Source organism: Sceloporus occidentalis, unplaced genomic scaffold (assembly GCF_023333645.1).
Source record: "Sceloporus occidentalis isolate IW3139 unplaced genomic scaffold, rSceOcc1.0.p SCAF_7, whole genome shotgun sequence".
Taxonomy (NCBI): domain Eukaryota; kingdom Metazoa; phylum Chordata; class Lepidosauria; order Squamata; family Phrynosomatidae; genus Sceloporus; species Sceloporus occidentalis.
This window is the reverse complement of record NW_028316987.1, coordinates 36,182,986-36,199,799: the sequence shown is the minus strand read 5'-3', so window position 1 is coordinate 36,199,799 and position 16,814 is coordinate 36,182,986. Positions and strand designations below refer to the sequence as shown.

At 40.3% G+C, this 16,814-nt stretch overlaps 1 protein-coding gene across 3 annotated transcripts in view; it reads right to left on the bottom strand.

Annotated features, from left to right (window-relative positions):
- ELMO1 (engulfment and cell motility 1) overlaps positions 1–16,814 on the bottom strand; it is a 357,340-nt gene that overhangs the window by 67,425 nt on the left and 273,101 nt on the right. The window contains exon 1 of one of the 3 annotated variants that reach the window (XM_089532588.1): positions 14,128–14,614. The exons of the other annotated variants lie outside the window; for them this stretch is intronic. The gene's annotated coding sequence lies outside the window, so the exon portion shown is untranslated. Of the gene's footprint in view, positions 1–14,127; positions 14,615–16,814 lie in introns of those variants that run through there. 3 annotated transcript variants of the gene reach the window in all.

Below are 16,814 nucleotides of genomic sequence, written 5' to 3'. Positions count from 1 at the left end.
ATTAACCCCCTCTTTGCTTTTCCAATAGATTATCAATGGCAGATTTCCTCTGTTTTCAGTAGGAAAAAGTGATGATAGCTAGGATCATATGAACTATTGTGGAGATAGCAAAGGCCATGAGAATGACCAGTATTATGTTTGGCTTTTCCTCTTTACACAGTATATCATATATCACATAACTGGGATTCACTATGAAACTCTCCTAATTTTGAATAAGGTTTGCTATGGGGCATGGAGTGAGAGAGCCACCAAGTTGTGTCTAAATATTGGATTAGGATTTTGACAAATAAGGATTTGATTCCCTTACCAGCTATGGGATCCACTGAGTGACCATGGATAAGTCACATTTTCTCAGCCACAGGGGAAAGCAATGACAAGTTCCTCAGAATAAATCTTGTCAATAAAACCCTAGGCTAGGATCACCATAAATCAGAGTTGACTTGAAGGCACATAACAATGACAACATAAATGTTCTAGTTTGAGAACCCTAAGTCTGACCTATGTGGTATAAACATCAGCAACAACACCTGGTCTATGATTCCACCTACCTTGCCTACTCCTGGTTCATGTACTTGTCTTTTCTCTTACCTGTATAATCACTACAACCCTTGCTTCTCTATTTTTATTGGTTCTTCCTATCTTCTATTCTTCTGTCCAGTCTCTACCTACTGATTGTCCCTTGGCCTACTCTTTGCCTCTGCCTTTCCATGTTCACCTTCTTATGGTCTCCTGCTTCCGTCTTAGACTCACAGAGTTGGAAGAGACCACAAGGGCCATCCAGTCCAACCGCCTGCCATGTAGGAACTCATAATCAAGGCATTCCTGACAGATGGCCATCCAGCCTCTCTTTAAAGACCTCCAAAGAAGGAGACTGCACCACACACCAAGGAACTGTGTTCCACTGTTGAACAGCTCTTACTGTCAGGATGTTCCTCCTAATGCGGAATCTCTTTTCCTGTAGCTTATATCCATTGTTCCATTTTCTAGTCTCTGGAGCAGCAGAAAACAAGCTTGCTCCATCCTCAATGTGACACCCTTTCAAATACTTAAACAGGGCTACCACATCACCTGTTAACCGTCTCTTTTCCAGGCTGAACATATCCCGCTCCTTAAGTCTTTCCTCATAAGGCATGGTTTCCAGGCCCTTCACCATTTTGGTGGCTCTCCTTTGGACATGCTCCAATTTGTCAACATCCTTTTTGAACTGTGGTGCCTAGAACTGGACACAGTATTCCAGGTGAGACCTGACCAAGGCAGAATAGAGTAGCACTATTACTTCCCTTGACCTAGACACTATACTTCTTATTCCTCCTTGCCTTTAACTTCCCTTTCTATCCCACCCTCTCTCACTTATCTCCATCTGTGGGTTTTCTGCTGTGCCAAATTAGCCCTGGTGTAATATCAGTTATTGGTTTGCAACACATGCCTCTCCAAGTTGGAGTCTTTTAAGCCAGTGAGTCTTGGCAGCTGCTCATGACCATTAAAAAGAACCAGCAGAAAAACAGCCAGCCCAGTAAAACAATAACATTCCAGGATTTGTTGTTATGTGCTTTCAACTCATTTCCATCTTATGGCAACCTTAAGGTTAAGCTATCATGGGACTTTCTTGGCAAGATTTGTTCAGAGGGGATTTGCCATTGCCTCTCTCTGAGGGTGATAAACTGTGACCTGCCCAAGGTCACCAAGTGGGTTTCCATGGCTAAGCAGAGATTTGAACCCTGATCTCCACAGTCATAATCCAGCGCTCAGATCACTGCACTATGCTGATTCGCAGTCAATTATACTTGCAGCTAAAACCATTTCAGTTCAGTAACTCAATAAAACCTACTTAGGAAAAAGCCACAGAAACAATTATGTCTTCAAGGCTAACTAAGGCTTTAAGTATTAAGATAATTACTTTAAAAGGAATTGAAAAATGGCTATAGTTATGTTATCATACCACCTCCATCCACCAATACCCAGGGGCTATATTCTGTGTTAAAAATGGCTCTATATAGACTATATGTGGTAACTAACTGGGACATCATCACTGCATGGATAATTGAAAGATCAACAAAGCATGTGATTTCTCAGATATCTTTTGCCCCATCATCATATATGCAAGCATGATGAGCATGCAAACCAGTGATTTCCTATCATATCCAAATGATCACCAATACAGTACTTTCAAAAGACCACATGTGCCTGCATGCATCTTTTTGTTTGGGGATGTGAAAGCATATACATGAAACCATGACTGTGTAGCAGATTAATGCTTACTTATGACTATAAGTAAGATGTAGCTACTTTCAGCACTTTCAAAAAGCAGACTGCATGAGCATGGTTCCCTTCCAGTTTTTATAAACCCTGTCAGCATGTCTAATGGCCAAAGGGAGCTGTAGTGCAGTAATAACTGGTGGGGAGATTTTCTCCATTCTTGGTGATTTGCTTGCAAGCTCAGTGATTCTTGCATTTGTTTTGTTGTCTGTTGTTGTTATGTAGGTCAACTCAATTAATGGCAACCTTCCGAGAGGGTTTACTTGACAAGATTTATCCAGAAGTTTGCCACTGACTCCCTTGAATGCTGAGAGGATGTGACTTGCCCAAGATCAGTTTTCATGCCTGAGTGGGGATTCAAACCCTAGGCCTGTTACAGACTGCCAAAATAAAGCTGCTTCGGGTCTCTTTGGAAGTATGCTATTTAGATGATGCATGGGTCCCAAGAGTCTGGAGGTCGCGCCAAAGCCACACTCCATTCCTAAGCATTGGAGTGCAGCTTTGGTGCAGCTTCCGGATTCTTAGGATGCATGCATCATTTAAAGAGCATACCTCCAAAGAGACCCGGAGCAGCTTTATTTTGGCAGTCTGTAACAGGCCCTAGTCTCTCAGAAACTTAATCTAACAGTCATTTATTTAAATTTATATCCCACCTTTCTTCCAATACAGGACCAGGTCAGCATACACTATAGGTTAAAACAAAATACAACTATAGCAATGCATAACTGTTGTGTGCCTTCAAATGATTTGTGATTTATGGAGACCCTATCACAGGATGTGCAATTTGCCTACAGACACCCAGTGGGTTTTCATGGCCAAGTGGGGATTTGAACCCTAGACTCCAGAATTGTAGTTTAACTACTCCACACTAATACAAACATTTTATAACCATTGGACAAACAATCATTTTAAAAAAATTAAAATATAGTACAAATAAAAGGACAGCATAAAACATTAGGACAGAAGCCTCTTCTGCTATAACCAGTTAAAAGCTGAAGGCTTGTCTAAACAAAAAAAGTCTACTGCTAGTGGGGGGAAAAAGAGGGAACTAACCTAGCCACTGGGAGGGAATTCTACCCTGAAACCCGCCACTGAGAAAGCTCTCTCCTGTCTCTTCATGGTGCCTGTATGTGCCTTTATGTTTGGAAAAAGGAAAGCACATACATGGAACTATGACTCAGATGGATTATTGTTTCAAACAAATGAATGTAAGTATGTTGTAGTTATTGGGGTAGCATGCTGGGACAGTGGACAAAACCAGCTTCTTCGTAACCAACAGTATTCATATTTCAAGAATGACTTCAAGTGGAGAATTGATTCACACAAGGTTCTATTTGTAGCAGACATCATGGTACACAGTATGACAACACAATTCTGGCCCAATTACTCTATGTTTTTGGCCACTATGGATGCATTTGGTACATATATTTTCATGGGGGCTTGAAAGAAATTCAGGTGGATGGAATATACAAAAGACAGCATTCTACACAGAAGGGAGACGAAGATGAAATTGACACATCTCCATGATCAGAGGAACAATGTGCTGTGATAAGCTTTTGATAGTCACAGCCTGCATCAAACAGTAGCTGCAACCTCTGGGAGTTTAAGTTCAATGAATCTTTTAAATCATGTTTCCACCAAGCATATGAAGCATGTAGTTTATGTTTTAATAAGCAATATTTAAACTGTGGTGCTGTGCTCTTTGGGACTTTGAGTCTATGATGATTTTTTTTCCTTGTTCTTTTTCTTCATGTTTCAGAAAAGGCAATTTGATCAAGTTACTAAACTGAGAGATCAGAGGAATAATTGTTTGAATAGTCAATGACCAAAATGATTTATTTGGTTTATTATCTTAAAAGGTCACAGTATTATCTACTGATATGGAACCTGCTAAATCATACACACCAATACAATTAATAATGACATATGTGAAATTTTAATTCCACCCCCCACACTACCACTGTGATATTTTTTAAAGCAAGTGCAGATACAGGGAGGGTCAGCCTATTTGTAGAAATAAGATCAAACCGGAACTGCTGGGGCTTAGATTAAATATTTCATTAGCTTATTTTATGGAAATGGAGGGGGACATTTAAAACAGAAATTTCTTTTGAAACACACCCTGTCTAATAGTATCATGTTTGCATAGATAGGTTGGGTTCTTGAGGAGAAAAAGACCTTTTACTAAAAAGATACAAACAGGAAATGGATAACAGCAAGGCAACTTAGTGGGCATCTTTCATCCTCTAACTCTTGGTAAACAAACATGATCATATTTAATATGTATTGTTCTGTTACCTACTATTAAAAAAAAGCTCAGGAACGATGTTGTAGGGGGAGCTAGTCCTCATACACTAACAATACAAAATGTCAAGAGTAGCAATGGCAGCTCTTGTCTTCCATTAGCCAGGGGTTCCACTCTTTCAAGGCCACATGCTTGTAACCTTGGGCAGCAGCTCCCACAGATAAGCCACTTCCCCAGAGCTTTGACAGCATCCCTCAGCATATTAATATACTGAGAACTGACCTGCAAAAAGGTCAGATAGGCACTGCAGTGGTTAAGGAAATACCAGCTGTAAGAGGAAATTTTGTAATATGCAGTTTATTTCCACAGTCTCTGTTACCATCTATTTATGTGGGAAACTGAAGGGGTGACCAGAGACAAGGATGAGCATGCAAAGAACCCCCTGAGCTTCTCCAGGTATTCCTCTTGGCCTAGGAAGTGTCCGCTCTGCGATGTACATGCTGTTGAAGTGCTGGGCTGTGCTGGGCTCCATTCTCCTCTCTGACACTCCAGCTGCCTGTGTCAAGGACATGGCTTCCTGGGTGAAAAGTGCCCTAATCCATCTTGCAAGCTCTGGGGATGGGTGGTACTCAGGTAGTACCACCCAGTGGTGTGAGAGGGCGATGTTACTTACGGGCCGCATTACGGTGGCTGCTCCAAAGCTAGTAGTGCCTTCAAGAGTCCTGGCCCCAAATGGGCTGGGTGGGGGTTCTCGGCATCTTCAGAAACACAGAGGGTGCACCCTCCCCTGGCTGTGCCTATGCTTCCCCATCCGCCTAATGAAAGCTAGTCTACTGGGCTCCTGACAGAGCCGGAGTGAGTGTAGGTTGGGGAGGGGACTCATCTCTCATTGCTCTAACCTCCTCCTTAGACATAGGGGCTATAGAGATGAGAAGAAAGGGGCGGCCAAAGGCCCCCCTTTCTCCTCTGGGTCATTGCCGTCACTACTGCACGGGCGCGGCAATTATACGCATTTCACAGCTCCTTTCCACACCACTGCCAAGGCACCATTATCGCCCTGGAGTGGTGCAGTGATGTCTCTTGTGTGCCACGCTGTTTGGATGTGGTGCACAAGGCATGTCATGGGCGCATGCACCATCTGAATGCACACATGCCCAAAATTGTACCGGAAGAGCATGGAGCGTGTGGACTCTCTGCTCTCCCGAGCCCTAATTTTGGCTCCAGGCCACCACAAAGTGGAGGTCTGTACCAGGCCATAGTCTCCAACTCTGTCCCTTAAGCAGAAAGTAAAGGCAAGGTGGGGTGGGGGTGGGGAGGAAAAGATAGGATAAGGAGGAGGCCAGAGTGGATCTATGAATAGAGGGTCCTCAGTGAAAAAAAATTGGCTAACTCCAAAAAGGAGTCTACTGGGAGCATAGTCAGGAAAAAGATTAACTTCCAGGAGGCTTTTCTTTTTCATGCCTATCAGGAGCAAATGGGAGGAGGAACCCAATATACTGTACAGGATGTTATGACTCTGTCAAATGGTCTGTACTATCAGAGCAGAAGAAATAAATCATCTTGTGCCTTCAAAAATGTACAACCCATAACAAATACAGGCTGAGTCTCCCTTATCTGAAATTCTTGGGACCAAACAAAGTTTGTGTACACCGAACCATCAGCTGCCTATGAAAAAGGTTTTGTTTTTTGAAATATTTCAGATTTTGGAATTTCATATAAGGGAGACCCAACCTGTAACAGTTAGTGTTATACTGCCTATTAGTAAACCATTTCAATCATAGTGGTTTATTCCAGGAAAAGGAATTTTGAGAAACAATGTTCTTGGAAAAGAAGACCCATTGTCCTGAAACGTCTTGCACATCTTCATCTCAGATAGGTATGATGATGATGTAATAACTGATATCAGAGGGAAATGTACTCCAAACATACCTAGAAACATTATTTTACTACTTGACATGTCGAAGGGCAAATTTCCGGGACTGAACATATACCATTTGATAGAACCCTAGTTCAAATGTAGCTGAACAGCTTTTGCAAAACTATTCTGTAGATTTACATTTACACTTACTAAACCATGTCATGAGAAAATACCCCAGCATAAATGTATAGCAGTAGCCAAAGAAATGGCTTTTCTGTCTAAGAGCAGACTATTGGAGTGGAATTTTTACCCTCCTATTGCAAGGAACCTCATTTGATTATTCAAGCTGTGGAGTGAAGAAAAAGTTTCAATGTAATCTACTAGAAGGACAACTCATTATTACATCAAATATCTAACAGGGCATGTCATTTTTTCTGTGATTCATTTCACTACCTTCAATGGGACAAAAAACCAAAAATACAATATAATCTAACATGCCATTAACATCTTTGCATGTTGCCAGCATACTTACCTTCAGACTATGTGACAAGATTGGCTGTTTATTTTTCAATTCTGTTAAAGCTATCCTAGCAAGACTAATACAAGGAAAATGGATGTGGCTTATGGAGGGTGTCATCAAGAAATAACATTTCTAAGCACTGCTTTCTTGTGGTAGACATGGGACAGCTTTGATTACATCTAAACTTGTTCTTGTGAAATTTAATATGGTCACTGGTCAGAGAAAGCTACTTGATGCCAGTGCTGTGTTCTGGTGTCGAGGACGATTCCTAGCCACTAGAATCCTGGCAATATTTCTTTTTGATTAAATAATAAAGAAAGCATACATTTGTTTTTGTTATGTGCTTTTGGGTAGACTCTGACTTATGCAATCTTATTTTAGCGGGTTTGCTTTTCCCACAATATTTATTCACAGAAGGTTTGCCATTACCTTCCTCTTAGGATGAGAGAGTGCAACTTGCCAAAAGTCACCCCATGGGTTTCCACAGCTGAGTGGGGATTTTGAAACCTGGCCTCCTGAAGTCCAAGTCCAACATTCAAACCACTACACAACACTGGCTTTCTAAAGAAAGTATAGCCCATATATCTTCTTTTATCCAGCTATACAATGACTTTAGATTGCATATTTCTTAAACTGTATTGCACTGCATGTTCTAACGACAATATCTATGATATTTGTGATTAAAGAGATACATATTTTTGAAAAAGGTTAATGAGTAGAATAAATGAACAAATGCAAAAAGTGCTCCTGAATTCTACAGTGGACCATATTCTGTTTGTGCCAGCTGAACAGAGGTAACTGTCATGTGGCTCTTTGAAACTAGACTGCTCCTGTGGAGCTGTCAACCCCCCCCCCCCCGCCAACCCAAAAGTCTTTTGCGTACTACATAGAAGAACATCAAAACATCAAGACAATGCAAGAACAATTGTGGGGGGCTGTAAAAACTGTCAGAGCTGACAGCACTTATTGTTCAGGGAACTTCAGAGAATGCAGAAGTTTTGAAATCAAACTGAAAAAAAATTCAGAACAAAAATAAGTGTTGGGATAATCATGGCTCCATCTAATTTGCCTTTGCCTATTTCATCTTCATTTAACATTGCCATTTTATGTTTGTATGAACCACAGAAAGAAATGGAAGAGGATGGATAGAGAGAAAAATGCATCCCACAGTCACAGTGTGTGTGTGTGTGTGTGTTAGAACAAAATCAACCTTTTCCTAACCCTCACTCTCCTGGTGTTTCTCTTTCCCAGTCCTTTTTTCTTCTTCAGTTCATCAACTCCACATGAGGGCAATTTCTAATACACTAAATGCATGTGATAGGATGGTCATTGTTTAGAGATGTAAAACAGTAATATGGAGTAAAATCCGTTTTAGCAGCAACTACAAAATCTAACAATAGTTTTGACCATCCAAGGAAAATCTTCCTTGTTCCTTAGTTAGGCTAAGCTGTGTATTCCCTACGCCAAGAGAAGCCTTTATTAATTACATTTATATCTCATTTTCCTTCCTAAATATAACTCAGGTCAGAATATCACAGGGTTCCCAAGTGAATTCCTATCCAGGGACTGATGCAGCCCTGCTTGGCTTTCAGCATGGCTATGTATTCAAACTCTGCCTTTTGTCCTTTTCTCCTGTCTTCATCTCAGATAGCATGGTAGAGACTATCAATAATAAAATCAGGACTTCTATGTTTTCTTCTCTGTGTAAATTTACAGCGCTTTATAAATAAAGGTTAATAATAATAATAATAAAATGATTAGTGTAATAGGATGTTATCACATTGTAAGTTCTTCCCTGCTACTTGATTGGTGGCTGCTATGGGGAGGAATCTACAAATGTGGAACATGGCAGTGCTATGTTATGCATTTGGTTTTACTAGATGTTACCCATTATTACTGTATTAGACATACAACTGAGCACTAAAGTCAGAATTGTTCAGGTCATTGTATTCCCAATTATCATGTATGGATGTGAGAGCTGGACAGAAAGAAAATCAACTCATTTGAAATGTGGTACTGGAGAAGAATACTTAGGATACCATGGACAGCCAAGACGGCAAACAAATGGGTTCTTGAACAGATCAGACCAGGGCTCTCCTTGAAAGCTAAGATGATCAAGTTGAGACTATCGTACTTTGGCCACATAATGAGAAGGCACAAATCACTAGAAAAAACAATAATGCTAGTAAACGTAGAGGGTAGAAGAAAGAGAGGAAGACCACAAACCAGATGGATAGACACAGACAGGTGGCATGCAGCCGCCCCTTTTCACCCCAGATTGAGGCCACGACAGCCACATGCCATGGCCTCTGGAGGACACAAAAAGAAGCTGTGAAAAGCAGCTTCTTTTCAGCATCCTGGCAGGGGTGTCATAGATGCGCTGTGATGACGTCCCTTTCATGCTTGGGCACTATGCCACAGTGGCATCATCATGGCGTGCGCCATGTAAATGGGTGCATACCAAAATGGCACCATGGGGCGGGGTCACAGCAGCAAGCATGGGGACTATATAGGGGTCAATCGGGGGGGGGGGGTTTATGGAGCTTGCAGGATCTGGGCAAGGCAGTGGAGGATAGAGATTCTTGGAGATGTCTCATCCACAGGGTCGCCCTTAGTCAGAAGTGACTTGAGAGCAGTGAACAACAACAATCCATATAGTAAAACCAGAGGGCTATGGAGCTGCTCTCTGTGGTGGCAGCCATATGTTTCTCAAAACATGTAGGTGCAGCTGAAGGGATCTTGCTTCTAGCCTTCCTACCAAAAACATCAATCTGCTCCAGATGAGAGTTCTAGGACTTCAGAACTGAAGGGAATCTCACTCTGACCCTGTTTAGTGGCTAGAGAGCTACAAGCATGTGTACTATGATTCTGCTTTTGTTTTGTATTATTGCAATCTGTTGTAAGCTGCATGGAGGAACATTCCATTAAAAGGTAGTGCAGAAATCCTCAAACAGATACATAGTTCTGTTGTTAGAAAAGATGATGACAAAGAATGGAAAATTAGGTTGAGTAAGTTGTGTTCAGAAGTTGATAGTATCTTAAAGAGACTTTGAAGATGTTTTATTAATATTCCATATCCAAAATTCAATTGTGATGGAAGGGACTGAGGTTTCCCCCCCCCCCCCGCCTTGTCCCAGAGCTCATTGCCTACTGTAACAAGCAGCTCTACTTACTAACCTAGCTCTCTGGTGCAGTGCACCTATTTCCATTCTCCTCTATCTATGCTTGTGGCATTCCATAAAGGAACATCTGTGAGAACCTTTGTGGGGTGAATCTGCCTTTAGCATAAGTGTTACTGCTGCTGGAATAGCAACATTGAATTGTATCTTGTCTGGGTCTGGTCCAGCCCCAAAATATTGCTGAGCATTGGATGGGAGAGACTCATGAATGTAGAGACTTGCATACTAGTCATTCTGAAAGGTATAGAAGAATAGAACGGGGATGGAAAATCTTCCAGATGTTGGACTACAGTTTTCCTCACTCTTGACCCTTATTTCTTGTTGTCTGGGGCTGATGGGAATCAAGAGATTAGTAGCATCTGGGGGTCCAGTGGTTTTCCACCCTGGAGTAAAATATCTATCTATCTATCTATCTATCTATCTATCTATCTATCTATCTCGACTCTCTTCTTATTAAAGTAAATCCATGTTAAAGTAAAAGATGGCACCCAACATGGATGTTCATGCTATACAGTAAGCCTGTCATATCTGCAGGCTAGTCATCCATGGACTGGAGGCCCTTGGATCACCCCACCCTATATTAGCCAATGGTGTTGCGAGCCCATGGGTGTATGCATGTCACTACCCATTAAATAATATGGACTTGAGTTCCTGCATTTTCCCCATCTGGGGTGGGGGGCAGAACCAAACCCGTGTGGATTGGAAGGGCCCACTATACACACTACTGCCATATAGACATTCTGGTAATAAAATTTGTACTCTGGGGTCCACATCCTCCATACTATTGTGTTTTTCAACTGGTCATCTAAATATATTGTCTAGTTTCTGATGATCAAGTTATATGGCACAATTAATTAAGATTGGTGATATTTTCAGAGCTTACAGGGTAGCAGATAAACAGCTTAATTTATGGATAACATAAAACTTTCTTTTGACATGAAAGAATATAATAATGTTAACCACTTTTATACTAGATTAATTCATAGACGACAATAAGTTACAATAAGAGCCTGCTTATTCAAACTTTAACCTGTACTTCGTTCAATGTCCATCTAATTCTGTGTCTTTAAAGGGTGCGTGTGTCTTTCTATCTAAACAACAAGTGTTCAGCATGACCGTCAAGCAATTTGGCTAAACTAATGGTTTACTATACAATTACGTTTTAAAAGTAGGTTTGCCAAGCAGTGGCACAAGACCTCGATCCTTGAACAGTCTGTACTCCATGTGCACAAAAAGTGCCATCACTTTTGCATCCTATTGTAACTAACAGTTCAAAACTACATTTAAACAACTGTATCTTTTAAAGCAAATGTTTAAAGACTAGGATTGTACAGAGCTAAAAACTGTTGGGTGTTAAGACAACAGAACGGTATGTCTGTGCCACACCTTTCCTATGTATGTTGATTTTGTTTTAGGAAAGGCAAAACAGTAGAAGTCATCACTAAAAGGGTTTCTGGAGTTAGAACTAGAACCCATGCCCATTTGTATTTACATCCAGTCTTAAATATTAGAAGGCAAGGTTAGCCCATCCTTATCAATTTGGACCAATGTCAGGTACCTTAAAATTGCAAACAACCCCAGCACAGCCACAGTGGCTCCCAATTTGTTGTGATAAGCTTTTATAGTTGCTGGAGTCAATCAGCTTGCCTGGATCTTGGGGGCTGATGAAGCTGAAAACAGTCCCTTCTAAAGCTGAAGCCCAATGCATAACAGTCTTGAACTGACAAACAAAGCTCTTTACCCAACATTCAGGCTGAAACTGTAATTCATAGATGGTTTTAAATGTGGTTCTGATTTTCTAAATCAGCCATCACCATGGCTAGAAACTAACAAGACAGGCACAAATCATGACCCTAAAGCATAGCAATTAAAGCCTACCCCCCTCAATCGCTTTGCCTTTCAGCCCTTAATGGACCGATACACTGTAAAACAAATCCCTTCAAACAAGGTTATCGGAGATGCAGAGACTCTAGCAGTTAAACAGTATTTGGCTATCAACAGTAAGTGAAGCTGACAGATTTATATTCTGTTTGAATTATACTCTCACAATGTTAGCAATAACTGGATGCTTTTCTGCTGTGATGATTTGAAATAGATTTCCCAGTGAGAGTGAATTACAAGAGGCAGAAAGTCAATCTAGTGGTATCTTTAAAATTAAATAGTTGTTTTAATTATAAAGAAAAGTGTTTAATTCACAGTTCTGGGATCCTCACTACACAAACATCTTTTAAAGAATACCACAGTCAGAGGCTTCCTCATACATCTCACCATTAGGAGTCTGAAGTTCAGGAGGTGTTTTGTCCCTCTATTTAGATGGTGTCTGTGACAGAATATTCAATGGAAAAGGTACAGAATTAAAATTAAGGTACAAAATTAAAAGAGGAATAAACTACTGCTTTGAACAAGTGATATTTTGTTTCACAGAAAAACCTTATGTCAGTTACACTCACTTAAATTTCTTAGTAATGTTCATATCCATCTTGGCATTAGTATAAGTGAAGTTACTTGCTTAGATTGGGTTAGCTATAGGTTTAGTCATTACGTTGATCCATTAAAATGAATGGAACTTGATGACACACTTCTTTCAATGAGCCCTCTCTTGCAATGCTTATGTTTTGACCCAACCCAGTATATTGCTAGATTATTTTATAATAATTTCAGGAAAAAATAAATGAAAAACAGCAGGAATGTATTTGCAAATGAAACCAATCCTATGAAAGCCATATATAAAATCAACAAAAATATTCAAAAATTCTCTTTGAAATATTCATATAGAAGACACACAGTTGCATTGCAACTCTTATTCCACATCTTCCCCACTCACTATCAACACACACTTTGGTCAAAGACTTAATGCAAATATTCAAAGACCCTTTTCAGACCCCATTCACAGAGTAATTTATTCAGTGCTGTACATACAGGTGGGAAAACCAACCCCAGGAGAGGGAATTCAGAGATGAAGAATGTGGCAATTAATATCAGTACAATTTCAAACCAAGATACTGTATTCATTCATCACATTAACCTGAAACAAAACTATGTGCTTTGGAAATATTTCCATATCATAAGAGTCTCAAAGCTTCCAGCCATATGGGGTCTGAAAAATAAACACAAACTTTCCCTGATCCATGTTATTTCTGCATTTCATCTAGTCTTTCTCTTTGGTATCTGAGAGGCTGAGACCATACAGCCATGCAAGGCTCCCAGCCAAACATGAACTGTAATTAATAATATTCATTCTTGATGGAGGGCAACATAATGGGAGAGAAGGCGAGGACGAGGAAGCGAGATTTGGAGGGACTTCTGAAAAGGAGTTTTTCTGTTTAGAGACTTAAGCTGTAATTCTCTACACACTTATCTAGCAGCAAGTTCAACTAAACTCAATGGAATTTACTTCTGAGGAGACATACAGTACATCCATTCACTATAAGCTGACAAAAGCAGAAAGAATTAACAACCCACAGTATATTAGATATCAAACACCGAATTTCCACAGTGCTCATCTGTCCAGGAGAGAAACAGGTGTTATAATATTAGGGATAAAACCAATGAGAAATTTTATTTTTGAACACTATTTAAAAACAAATAGTTAAAAACAGAATGGAATGAAAATTCAGTGCTCAGTTTAGAGTATACAATACATAGCATTATGGCTTTATTATCTGAATTAGCTTCTTTTTTAAGGAGACATGATATATCCTGTGTGGATGAAATTAAAAATCATGTTGGGAAAGCCCCCTCTTTTTAAATTTTGATTCCACACTGCTTGATATGAAATATTGTGGGGGTTGTTTTGGGTAAATTTATAAAACCATTTGAATTAATGATCTATTATGAGAGCAATGTGCCCAAATTCCTTATCCTTAACAATATAGCAAAACCACAGTAGAGCAGTGGTAACTGCTAATAGATATTTAATATACCCTTTTGAATACTTGGAACTCTTACAGAAAGCCCAATCTTGCTTGGTTTAGAAATAAGCAAAGCCTATAATGGCTTGCCAGTTTGGTACTTATCCTGATGTCTTAGCTCAAACACCCGGCTAAGGAATTTGCAGATATTTACTTACAGAAATCCTGTGGCTCCATGATTCACAGCAACCAATTTCCCTCTGGTATAGCAGGAGAACAACCTAATGCTTTTCTGCAGAAGGAAGGGTGCTCTCGAAGAGCAGATGGCCTCGGAGGAAGCTCTTTAATCAGATCCGTTTTCAGTTCGCCATGTGAAAACAGAGCCCTTGTGCACACCTTGGCTTGGCATATATAGTGCAAGTAAAAAAAAAGGATAAGCATGTAGCTTTGCTTATGTTTAGAGTGCTGGAGCCCAGTTGTGCTGCGATTGGCAAGCACCCCACAAACCGCAGCCAATCAGTGCGTCTGCTTGTTCCAGGGAAACTCCTGCCCATCTATTCAGCATCTTCCGAGACCATATCTCCTAAGAGTCTTAGTCTTGCTCCCAGCATCTTAAGGGGTGGGGGGAAACAATCTTTTCCCTGATATCCCCCATTCCATCAGCTTCCCTGTTATATTTTTAGGACCGAGGAATCATCTAGGGAGGGTTTGGATGAATTCCCAGCTTCCACCTTGTAGGGAAAAAGAGGAGGGAGAGTGCCTGAGCTCAACAATTACTGATTCCATCACCATGGAAACTGACTGGATGCAGTGAGCTGGATTTGTGTAAAACATCTGCTGCCAGGCTCATAATCAAATGCAATCTCATCCCTCTTCCTTCCAAATGCTTATCTGATTGGGAGTTTGCTTCATATGCATGCTATGACAGTGAAAACACGAGATGGGATGTGGGGTGGGGAGAAAGAGAGAGAATATATCTACACACGAAAGGATACATCGCCACATCCTGCTAAATACAAACGGACATGGGAGTAGCTAAAAAACAAGCAATGGGTCACGACTGCACATTTAGGACAATAAAAAGGAGTCTAATCCTTAGAATGCTCAAGCATAAGTCTAGAAATTTTAGTTAAAAAATGGACCACAGAAAACCTGAGTCGACTTATCCACAGGTCAATGTAAGTACTATAAGTACTATACTATAACCCTTTTATATATATATAAAAGGAATCATCTCTGGTCAAAGGCAGGAGTGCAATCTGTCCTGGAAGCACTGGCACCCACCACACCATCCCTCCAACCTTTAGGGTGAGCACAAACAGCTAGGCCTGCTGGCATTTTGTAAGTTCTTTGGCATTGTTTTCTTTCGGTTCATCCTTTAGATCATTTGTTACATGCCCCTAAGTTTTACCCTTGACTTATCCACAGGTCATAGCAAAATCCATACTTTTAGATCCAAAACCTGCCTTCAACTTATACGTGAAGTTGACTTATAGTCGAGTATATATGGTAGTTCAGAGGTATGGGTACAACTATATATGTTTCTGTAAGTTACTAAATTTATCTAGATAAAATTTGGCATGTTGACTGATGCAAGGTCCCATGTCTCTGCATCCCATTTGTGCAGTGATCATTTGTTGTTGAGTGCCTTCAAGTCATTTCTGATTGATGGCATCCCTAAGGCAAACCTATCATGTAGTTTTCCCAGCAGAATTCATTCAGAGGGAGTTTGCCCTTGTCTTCCTCTAAGGCTGAGAGAGTGTGACTTGTCCAAGGTCACCCAATGGGTTTCCACAGCCAAGTGGGGATTCAAACCCATTTGGGTTGATGGTCTCCCACTGTCTTTGTCCAACACTCAAACCACTATACTATGCATTGTGTACTTATCACTCCCTCAAAAAGCAAGCTCAGGTGGTGGCTGCTGATAGGACTGGAGGAAAAAGAAGGAGGTATGAGCATGCTTGCAGAAACTTAAATGCTGTTCATATCCCACTGACAATAACTATACTGGTAAGTCTTCTTACTTAAGCATTGAAATACAGCAAATTGGAATTTTAAAGTTGTTCAGAAACACAATGAATTCATAGCTTATGTAAACTGTTTTAAATATTAATTAGTTGTTTAAAAAAATATTTGAATTGTTTAGATCATCTAAAGGTGATATCACTATTGTACTCTGACTGGAGTGCTACCGATATAGAAATATTTCAATAAATTAATAAATAAGAACAGTGACAGGGGACAACTTTTACTTATTTCACACCACAAGTAGAGAAAATTGTGGTCAAGATCTCAAGGTGGCAATAGCCTTATGCTACTGCCAGTTGTATGAACAACTTTACCTTCTCCAAGCTGGAGCAAGAAGGCATCAAATACCTCTTTGTGCAAGTGGTTCTCTGTTCAAACCTTTTTGGTGGGGAGTGCAATGGGCTGGCTTAGATACCAATTGGGCACTAGGCATATCTCCATCGCCATTAACCAAGAAAGCCAACTAGGAACTCCCAATGGTCTCTGCAGATGCCAAAATTGCCTGTTTAAAAACACCATCTTCCTTCACCTGCATAGGTATGCTGGCATGGGTTTTAGCTCCATCAACATTACATTGAATCCCATGTTGTATGTTGAATTACAAATCCAAAAATGTAAAATAACCTTTCTTTGAAAAGACAAGGAAACATTTGAAACCTAGATGATCAAAGGTTCACATACAAGGGACATTTACTTATGATTAGGGCTCAAAGAAAGCATGTGGCGCATAAATTTATTTTCTTCCTTTTTCAGGAGAAAAAGCCCTGTGGCAACAGACAATATGGAACTGTGGTTTTAAAAATGCACATCAACCCATAGCTGATCCAAGCAATATTCTTAATGCTATTAATGAATTCTTTCACACTCATTTATGCTT